Source organism: Artemia franciscana, chromosome 2 (assembly GCF_032884065.1).
Source record: "Artemia franciscana chromosome 2, ASM3288406v1, whole genome shotgun sequence".
In the NCBI taxonomy this organism is placed as follows: domain Eukaryota; kingdom Metazoa; phylum Arthropoda; class Branchiopoda; order Anostraca; family Artemiidae; genus Artemia; species Artemia franciscana.
This window is the reverse complement of record NC_088864.1, coordinates 40,460,458-40,471,558: the sequence shown is the minus strand read 5'-3', so window position 1 is coordinate 40,471,558 and position 11,101 is coordinate 40,460,458. Positions and strand designations below refer to the sequence as shown.

The following is an 11,101-nucleotide window of genomic DNA, read 5'->3' as shown; positions in this document are numbered from 1 at the left end:
GTTCTTCGTACAAGGTCGTAATCAGGGAGGAGGTACTGGGTTTATTCTCCCCCCCGAAACCTTGTCTGGCCATGTAAAACTATAGACAAAATGCATATAAACAACTTTTTCATGTTTTTTTATTTTGTTCACCCCCAATTGAAAATTGAAGCAGATCTTGAAGACTTGTGCCTAAGTGAAAAAAAGAAAATACTGACTCACATGTGATAGTCAAGTAGGGATGTTACAACAGATTATACTAATCTATTGACTATTGGGTCCGTTCCTCTCATTATCCGATAAATTTTCCTTTTGCTCTTATATTTCCTTTTTTTCACGGAGCAACACAGATTCATTGGACCTTATCGCTCCGAAGTGCGAATTAAGGTAATTATTTATGTATGTACCTGTAAGTCAATTTTAATCACGCTTTAAATTTCCTCGTAGAGGTTAGCCCAGTTTCAATGGCAATTGAAATATACTGATTTTGCAGGAGAAAATAATTTGGCTTCGTATTAATATTTTGTACGATTCATTGCACTGGCTACCTGAATCCTGACCCATTGATTCTTAATTTATGAATAATTTAAACTTAGTTTGTGGTTCCATTTTCTGATTGGTTAGTATGCCCTACCATACATTTGTAAATCTCTTAAGTGCACATATCATTTTTAGTTTGTATTTCAAGTTCGTTTGAAGAAATTCATGTCCGTAGTTAGTGAGTTGATAAAATGTGGCGATGATTTGACACTGGTCAATAAACGTGAGTTATATTTTATAGATTACTATTAATTCTCCCTGGATACTTATATATATATATATATATATATATATATATATATATATATATATATATATATATATATATATATATATATATATATATATATATATATATATATATATATATATATATATATATATATATATATATATATATATATATATATATATATATATATATATATATATATATATTCTTTTAGCTTATCATGAGACAAGACTAAGAGAAATGACAGAATAGATAGGAACTATAGAATTTGGGCTATATATTTGCAAATAAGGGGGGGGGGAGGGACAAAATATTTGGACATACTGAAGTTATAAAAGAATTATTACTTCATAATATGCAGGATAATTGTACTACTACTACTACTACTAATAACTCTAACTCTACCGACAAAGTACAAGGATAATTGTGCCTAATACATTTTGCATACGGACCTGCTATACTTTCTCCTGCCCACCCCTAATGTGCAAATCTGTAGCCTAAATTTGTATCTTAAATATTATATTTTCATTTTATTTTGTGATATTTCATTAGAATTAGTAAGAGAAACAGGTTTTACTTAGATGAAGAATAACAAAGGCGCTATAACAGACAAGTACCATATATATATATATATATATACTAGCTGTTGGGGTGGCGCTTCGCGCCACCCCAACACCTAGTTGGAGGGGGCGCTTCGCGCCCCCCCCCCCCCAAGCCCCCCCGCGCGCGTAAGTCGTTACGCGCCATAATAGTTACGCGCCATTGTAGTTGTGTCCCTATGTCCCACCTGTGAATATAGATAGATATATATATATATGGTTTTAACTACGTAAAACTTGCGAATATACAACATTCTTTGCTGTCCCATTGTCTTTGCATATAAATAGATTGTCAGGTTTACCGACTCTTGAACATGCAACATATAATGGTCCATGGGAAAACAATCTGTATTCAGATCTATACCTCATGATTCTAATGATTGCCCTTGAGCTTTGTTGATGGTGATTGCTAATCGACCATTCCCTGTCCCGGTGTCCCGGTCGTCATTTACATCCCCCTGTTTCCTCCGGTGTCCCCGTTGTAGTTGTGTCACTGTGTCCCGGTCGTCATTTATATTCCCTGTGTCCCGGTCGTCATTTGTATCCCGGTGTCCCGGTCTGTATATACATTCGTTTTTTAGTTTTGTTTTTCTCCTTTATTTTTTTCCTTTTTTTTTCTTTTTTAGCTTATTTAGATTTTTAGATTTTTTAGTTTTTTTATTAGTTTTTAGTTTTTTTTTCTTTTTAGTTTTTTTGTCCCGGTCGTCATTTATATCCCCCTGTTTCCCCCGGTGTCCCCGTTGTAGTTGTGTCCCTGTGTCCCGGTCGTCATTTATATTCCCTGTGTCCCGGTCGTCATTTGTATCCCGGTGTACCGGTCTGTATATACATTCGTTTTTTAGTTTTGTTTTTCTCCTTTATTTTTTTCCTTTTTTTTCTTTTTTAGTTTATTTAGATTTTTAGATTTTTTAGTTTTTTTATTAGTTTTTAGTTTTTTTTTCTTTTTAGTTTTTTTGTAGTTTTTACCTTCTTTTTAGTTTTGTTAATTTTTTTTTTACTTATGTCCTGGTCGTCATTTATACTCCCTATGTCCCGGTGCTTTGTTGATTGCTAATCGAACATTCCTTTTGTCCTGGTCGCTTTCTCTTTGAGTGTCGTCATTTATTTTTTTCTTTTTTAGTTCTTTTAGTTTTTACCTTTTTTAGTTTTTTTTAGTTTTTTTAGATGAAAATTTTTTTTAGTTTTTTCCTTTTTTTCTTTTTAGTTTTTATTGGTTTTTACCTTTATGTTAGCTTATTTTTCAGTTTTTTCCTTTTTTTTTAGTTTTTTTTTATTTTTTATTTTTTTTAGTTTTTTACCTTTTTTTAGTTTTTTTAGTTTTTTTAGTTTTTTAGCTTTTTTACTTTTTTTATTAGTTTTTAGTTTTTTTTGTAGTTTTTGCCTTTTTTTAGTTTTTTCAGTTTTTTTTTAGTTTTTTATTGGTTTTTACCTTTATTTTAGCTTATTTTTCAGTTTTTTCCTTTTTTTTAGTTTTTTTTTAGTTTTTAGTTTTTTTAGTTTTTTACCTTTTTTTAGTTTTTTTAGTTTTTTTAGTTTTTTAGCTTTTTTATTTTTTTATTAGTTTTTAGTTTTTTTTGTAGTTTTTGCCTTTTTTTTAGTTTTTTTAGTTTTTTAGCTTTTTTATTAGTTTTTAGTTTTTTTTGTAGTTTTTGCCTTTTTTTAGTTTGACAACTTATTTTTATATATATAGATAGTTTTTTTTTTTTACTTATGTCCTGGTCGTCATTTATACTCCCTGTGTCCCGGTGCTTTGTTGATTGCTAATCGAACATTCCTTTTGTCCTGGTCGCTTTCTCTTTGAGTGTCGTCATTTATTAGTTTTTTCCTTTTTTTCTTTTTAGTTTTTTATTGGTTTTTACCTTTATTTTAGCTTATTTTTCAGTTTTTTCCTTTTTTTTAGTTTTTTTTTATTTTTTTAGTTTTTTACCTTTTTTTAGTTTTTTTAGTTTTTTTAGTTTTTTAGCTTTTTTACTTTTTTATTAGTTTTTAGTTTTTTTTTGTAGTTTTTGCCTTTTTTTAGTTTTTTCAGTTTTTTTTTTAGTTTTTTATTGGTTTTTACCTTTATAGTTTTTTTAGTTTTTTAGCTTTTTTATTAGTTTTTAGTTTTTTTTGTAGTTTTTGCCTTTTTTTAGTTTTTTCAGTTTTGACGTCACCTGATCCAGTTTTTTCAGGTGACGTCACCTGACCCATCCACACATCCACAGACAGACAACTTATTTTTATATATATAGATATATATATATATATATATATATATATATATATATATATATATATATATATATATATATATATATATATATATATATATATATATATATATATATATATATATATATATATATATATATATATATAAATATATCTATATATATAAAAATAAGTTGTCTGTCTGTGGATCAGGTGACGTCATGGTTCTGTGTCGGCTGACGTCATGAAATTAGTTGTCGTCATTTTTGTTATGACGATGCTTAGTATATTGTAAAACACATTAATTTGGTTAATAATATACCATTTAAAACACCAAAATGAACATGCTGGAGTAGTCACTCGGTGAGAGAGGGTGTCAGAACGGAGAATGAAGGTCCCAGGTTCAAATCCTGGTTAGGCTAAAAAAGGTAAAAAACTAAAAACTAAAAAAAAAACTGAAAAAACTAAAAAAAAGGCAAAAACTACAAAAAAAACTAAAAACTAATAAAAAAAATAAAAAAGCTAAAAAACTAAAAAAAGGTAAAAAACTAAAAAAAAACTAAAAAAAACTAAAAAAAAAGGAAAAAACTGAAAAATAAGCTAAAATAAAGGTAAAAACCAATAAAAAACTAAAAAGAAAAAAAGGAAAAAACTAAAAAAAAATTTCATCTAAAAAACTAAAAAAAACTAAAAAAGGTAAAAACTAAAAGAACTAAAAAAGAAAAAAATAAATGACGACACTCAAAGAGAAAGCGACCAGGACAAAAGGAATGTTCGATTAGCAATCAACAAAGCACCGGGACACAGGGAGTATAAATGACGACCAGGACATAAGTAAAAAAAAAAACTAACAAAACTAAAAAGAAGGTAAAAACTACAAAAAAAACTAAAAAGAAAAAAAAAACTAAAAACTAATAAAAAAACTAAAAAATCTAAAAATCTAAATAAACTAAATAAACTAAAAAATAAAAAAAAGGAAAAAAATAAAGGAGAAAAACAAAACTAAAAAACGAATGTATATACAGACCGGGACACCGGGATACAAATGACGACCGGGACACAGGGAATATAAATGACGACCGGGACACAGGGACACAACTACAACGGGGACGCCGGGGGGCACAGGGGGATATAAATGACGACCGGGCCAGGGAATGGTCGATTAGCAATCACCATCAACAAAGCTCAAGGGCAATCATTAGAATCATGAGGTATAGATCTTAATACGGATTGTTTTCCCATGGACCATTATATGTTGCATGTTCAAGAGTCGGTATACCTGACAATCTATTTATATGCACAGACAATGGGACAGCCAAGAATGTTGTATATTCGCAAGTTTTACGTAGTTAAAAACATATATATATATATATATATATATATATATATATATATATATATATATATATATATATATATATATATATATATATATATATATATATATATATATATATATATATATATATATATATATATATATATATATATATATATATATCTATATTCACAGGTGGGACATAGGGACACAACTACAATGGCGCGTAACTAATATGGCGCGTAACGACTTACGCGCGCGGGGGGGCTTGGGGGGCGCGAAGCGCCCCCACCAATTAGGTGTTGGGGTGGCGCGAAGCGCCACCCCAACAGCTAGTATATATATATATATATATATATATATATATATATATCTATATATATATATATATATATATATATATATATATATATATATATATATATATATATATATATATATATATATATATATATATATATATATATATGGTAGGCTACTTGTCTGTTATACGTCTATGTTATTCTTCATCTAAGTTTGTTATTCTAATTAAACGGTCTTTGTGGTTCAGGGGTCATTCTTAAAGAATTAAAACATAATTCGAACTCTAGCGTAAGGAGTAAGGTATTGACGAGGGGGTGAACCCTCTCATTTACATAATAATTTCTGTTTGTTTTAAATTTTAATGTTGCTCCTTACCTTCAGTTGAATTTTTTTTTAAATTTAATATCAAAACAATTTGATGACTAATTTCATCTCTTAAATCTTATTTATCCTATTTTAGTCTACCAGATGTAGTAAAACAGTTCGTGGTAATGAACTGTTGTAGGGAGCGACCCAGCTCATTAGTAAACGAAAGACTGAAAAATGGAATTTTGATACTAATACATATATCAAAAGAATTAGATTTTTATCCTGATTTTAAATATAAAAGTTTCATCCAATTTAGTCTTACTCATCATAAGATGGGATCCTGAGAAAATTTGCCCTATTTTGGAAAATAGGGAAAAACACACCCTGAAAGTCATAGAATCTTAACGAAAATCACACCATCAAATTCACCGTATCAGAGGACCTCACTGTAGAAGTTTCAATCTCCTATCTACAAAAATGGGAAAATCGCCTTTTTGGCCCAAAGACCGATCACGGGTGCGTGTTTATTTGTTGTTATGGCACTTGGTATTAACCAAGTGACATATAGCAGTCGCCAATTCTGTCGGTCTGTCGGTCCCGGTTTTGCTACTTTAGGCACTTCCAGGTAAGCTAGGACGATGAAATTTGGCAAGCGTATCAGGGACCGGACCAGATTAAATTAGAAATAGTCGTTTTCCCGATTTGACCATCTGGGGGAGGGGGGAGTGGGGGCCCGGTTAATTCGCAAAAAATAGAAAAAATGAAGTATTTTTAACTTATCAGCGGGTGATTGGATCTTAATGAAATTTGATATTTGGAATGATATTGTGTCTCAGAGCTCTTATTTTAAATCCCGACCGGATCTGATGACATTGGGGGGAGTTGGAGGGGGAAAACCTAAAGTCCCGGTTTTGCTACTTTAGGCACTTCCAGGTAAGCTAGGACGATGAAATTTGGCAAGCGTATCAGGGACCGGACCAGATTAAATTCGAAATAGTTGTTTTCCCGATTTGACCATCTGGGGGGGGGAGTAGGGGTCGGTTAATTCGGAAAAATAGAAAAAATGAAGTATTTTTAACATATGAGCGGGTGATTGGATCTTATGAAATTTGATGTTTGGAATGATATTGTGTCTCAGAGCTCTTATTTTAAATCCCGATTGGGTCTGATGACATTGGGGGGAGTTGGAGGGGGGAAACCTAAAATCTTGGAAAACACTTAGAGTAGAGGGATCGGGATGAAACTTGATGGAAAAAATAAGCGCAAGTCCCAGATACATGATTGACATAATCGGAACTGATTTGCTCTCTTTGGGGTAGTTGGGGGGGGGAGTAAGTCTTAAAAATTAGAAAAATGAGGTATTTTCAACTTACGAACGGGTGATCGGATCTCAATGAAATTTGATGTTTAGAAGGATATCGTGTCTTAGAGCTCTTATTTTAAATCCCGACCGGATCTGGTGATGGGGGCGGGGAGTTGGGAGGGGGAAACCTAAAACTTGGAAAACACTTAGAGTGGAGGGATCGGGATGAAACATGGTGGGAAAAATAAACACAAGTCCTAGATAGATGATTGACATAAACGGAAGGAATCCGCTCTCTTTTGGGTAGTTGGGGGGGGGGTATTTCTGAAAAAAATAGGTATTTTTAACTTACGAACGGGTGATCGGATTTCAATGAAATTTGATAATTAGAAAGATATCGTGGCTCAGAGCTCTTATTTTAAACCCGACACGATCTGGTGATATTTGGGGGGGGGGGAGTTGGGAGGGAGAAACCTAAAAATTGGAAAACACTTAGAGTGGAGGGATCGGGATGAAACTTGGTGGAAAAAAAACGAGTCCTAGATACATGATTGACATAACCAGAACGGATCCGCTCTCTTTGGGGTAGTTGGGGGGGGGGGGGGTTAATTCTGAAAAACTAGAAAAAATGAGGTATTTTTAACTTACGAACGGGTGATTGGATCTCCATGAAATTTGATTTTTAGAAGGATATTGTGTCTCAAAGCTCTTATTTTAAATCCTGACCGGATCTGGTGACATTGGGGGAAGTTTGGGGTGGGGTGACCTAAAATGATGGGAAACGCTTAGATTGGAGGGATTGGGATGAAACTTGGTTGGAAAAATAAGCAGAAGTCTTGCATACGTAATTTACATAATTGGAACGGATCCGCTCAATTGCGGGGGGGGGGGGAATTCTGAAAAATAAGAAAAATGACGTATTTTTAACTTACGAAGGAGTGATCGGATCTTCATGAAACTTCATGTTTAGAAGGACCTCGTAACTCCGATATCTTATTTTAAATCTCAACCGGATCATGCGTAATTTGGGGGGGGGGTAGTTGGGGGGGACCGGAAATCTTAGAAAATACTTAAAGCCGTGAGATCAGGATGAAACTGGATGGGAAGAATAGAAACCTGTCTAAGATACGTGACTGACATAACTGGACCGGATCTGCTCTCTTTGGTGGAATTGGGGGGGGGGGGTAATTTTGAAAATTGAGGTATTTGTAACTTACGAAAGGGTGACCAGATCTTAATGAAATTTGATATTTAGAAGGATCTTGTGCTTTAAAGTTCTAATTTCAAATTCCGACCAGATCCTGTGACATTCGGGGGAGTTGGAGGGGGGAACCGGAATTCTTGAAAACATGAAAATTGGAGTATTTATATCTTACGAATAGATGATCGGATCGTAATGAAATTTGATTTTTAGAAGGAATTCATGTCTCAGAGCTCTTATTTCAAATCCCGACCAGATCTTTTGACATTGTGGGGATTTGGAGGGGGAAATCTTGGAAAAACACTTGGAGTGTAGGAATCGGGATGAAGCTTGGTAGATAGAATAAACAAATGTCCTTGATACGTGATTGACAGAATCGTACTGGATTCGCTCTCTTTGGGGGAGTTGGGGGGAGGAGTTCAGTGATTTGGCGAGTTCGGTGCTTCTGGACGTGCTAGGGCGATGAAAATTGGTAGGCGTGTCAGGGAGCTGCACAATTTGACTTGATAAAGTCGTTTTCCCAGATTCGACCATCTGGGGGGCAAAAGGGAGAGGAAAAATTAGAAAAAATTAGGTATTTATAACTTACGAGTGGGTGATCGGATCTTAATGAATTTTGATATTTAGAAGGACTTTGTGACTCAGAACTCTTATTTTAAATCTTGACCGGCATTAAGCCTCTCATTTTCCTTTTTAAATCAATCTATTGATTCATAGAATTTTGTTAGAGCTCATACCATATGATCTCTTGGCTCTTAGCTCTTCTCGCCTCGTCACAAGTGCCATATGAGCTCTTAGCTCTTGTTTTTATGGCACTTGGTATTAACCAAGTGACATAGCAATCGCAAATTCTGTTGGTCTGTGTGTCGGTCGGTCCTGGTTTTGCTACTTTAGGCATTTCCAGATAAGCTAGGACGATGAAATTTGGCAGGCACACCAAGAACCGGACCAGATTAAATTAGAAATAGTCATTTTCCCGATTTGACCATGTGGGGGGGGAGTGGGGGTCCAGTTAATTCGGAAAAAATAGGAAAAATGAAGTATTTTTAACTTACGAACACTTGATCAGATCTTAATGAAATTGGATGTTTGGAAGGATATCGTGTCTCAGAGCTCTTATTTTAAATCCTGACCAGATCTGGTGACATTGGAGGGGGAGTTGGGAGGGGGAAACCTAAAATCTTGGAAAACACTTAGAGTGGAGGGATCAGGATGAAACTTGGTGGGAATAATAAGCATAAGTCCTAGATACACGATTGACATAACCGGAACGGATCTGCTCTCTTTGGGGTAGTTGGGAGGGGGGGTTAATTCTGAAAAATTAGAAAAAATGAGGTATTTTTAACTTACGAACGGGTGATCGGATCTCACTGAAATTTGATATTTAGAAGAATATTGTGTCTCAAAGCTCTTATTTTAAATCCCGACCAGATTTAGAAGGATATTGTGCTTTAAAGCTCTTATTTTAAATTTTGACCAGATCCTGTGATATTGGAGGGAGTTAGAGGGGAAAACCGGAATTCTTGGAAAACGTGAAAATTGGGGTATTTTATCTTACGAATAGGTGATCAGATCTTAATGAAACGTGATATAGAAGGATCTTATGTCTCAGATGCTCCATTTTTGACTCAAATCGGATCTGGGGACATAGGGGGTTGGAGGAGGGAAACAGAAACCTTGGAAAATGCTTAGAGTGGAGAGATCGGGATGAAACTTGATGGGAAGAATAATCACAAGTTCTATATACGTGATTGACATAACTAGAACGGATCCGTTCTCTTTGGAGGAGGTGGGGGTGTTAATTTGGCTGTTGACCAGATCTGTTGACATTGGGGGAGTTGGAGGAGGAAATCGAAAATCTCGGAAAACGCTCAGAGTGGTGGAATCGGGACGAAGCTTGGTGGATAGAATAAGCAAATGTCCTAGATACGTGACGTATCTAGATACGTTTTGACGTAACCGTACTGGATTCGCCCTCTTTGGGGGAGTTGGGGGGAGGGGTTCAGTGATTTAATATGTGCTCTGAGGCTAACCTGACTTTTATACATAATAATGATAGATGGTAATAAGCTTACATAAGCTATGGATGTCAGGTGATTGATTTTTTTAACGATAATTTCGACAGGACCTGTTCCTGGCAAATTTCTTGCCAGAAAGTAAAATCACTAAATAAATAAAACTAAAAACACTGAACAACACTAATGATGAGCCGAACCTGGAATTATTGTTGTGCCATGGCCCGAACTTTGACAGGCACAGGTCCTGTCGAAATTATCGTTAGAAAAAATCAATCACCTGACATCCATAGCTTAGGTAATTAGGTAAGCTTATTACCATCTATCATTATTAGGTTCAGTGATTTGGTAAGTTTGGTGCTTCTGGACGAGCTAGGACGATGAAAATTGGTAGGCGTGTCAGGGAGCTGCACAAATTGACTTGATAAAGTCATGTTCCCAGATTCGACCATCTGGGGGGCTAAAAGGAGAGGAAAAATTAGAAAAAATGAGGTATTTATTACTTGCGACTGGGTGATCGTATCTTAATGAATTTTGATATTTAGAAGGACGTCGTGACTCAGAGCTCTTATTTTAAATCCCGACCAGCATTAAGCCTCTGATTTTCCTTTTAAATCAATCTATTGATTCTTAGAAGTTTGTTAGAGCTCAAACCATATGAACTCTTGACTCTTAGCTCTTCTTGCCTCGTCACAAGTGCCATATGAGCTCTTAGCTCTTGTTTTTTTTTTCAGGGGTGATCGTGTCGACCCAGTGGCCCTAGAATTTTGTGAGAGGGCTCATTATAACACGAAATAAGATTTCTAGAGCCCTTTCTAAGTGAACAAAAAAATTTGAGGGCACCTAGGCCCCCTCCCACGCTAATTTTTATCCCAAAGTCAAAGGATCAAAATTTTGAGATATCCATTTTGTTCAGCATAGTCAAAAAAGATTATAACTATGTCTTTGGGGACGACTTAATCCCCCACAGTCCTTGGGGGAGGGGCTGTAAGTTATAAACTTTGACCATTGTTTATATATAGTAATTGCTATTATGAAGTATACAGACATTTTTAGGATGACTTTTTCCCGTCGGGGAGAGGGGGTTACGTGGGAGGATTCCTCCATGGAGG

General features: G+C 34.6%; 1 long non-coding RNA gene across 1 annotated transcript in view; it reads left to right on the top strand.

Annotated features, from left to right (window-relative positions):
• Positions 1-669: 669 nt before the first annotated feature.
• Positions 670-11,101, top strand: part of LOC136041552 (uncharacterized) — a 60,705-nt gene continuing 50,273 nt past the window's right edge. Inside the window, exon 1 of the long non-coding RNA XR_010621054.1 lies at positions 670-742. This is a non-coding gene — a long non-coding RNA (uncharacterized LOC136041552). The remainder of the gene's footprint in view (positions 743-11,101) is intronic.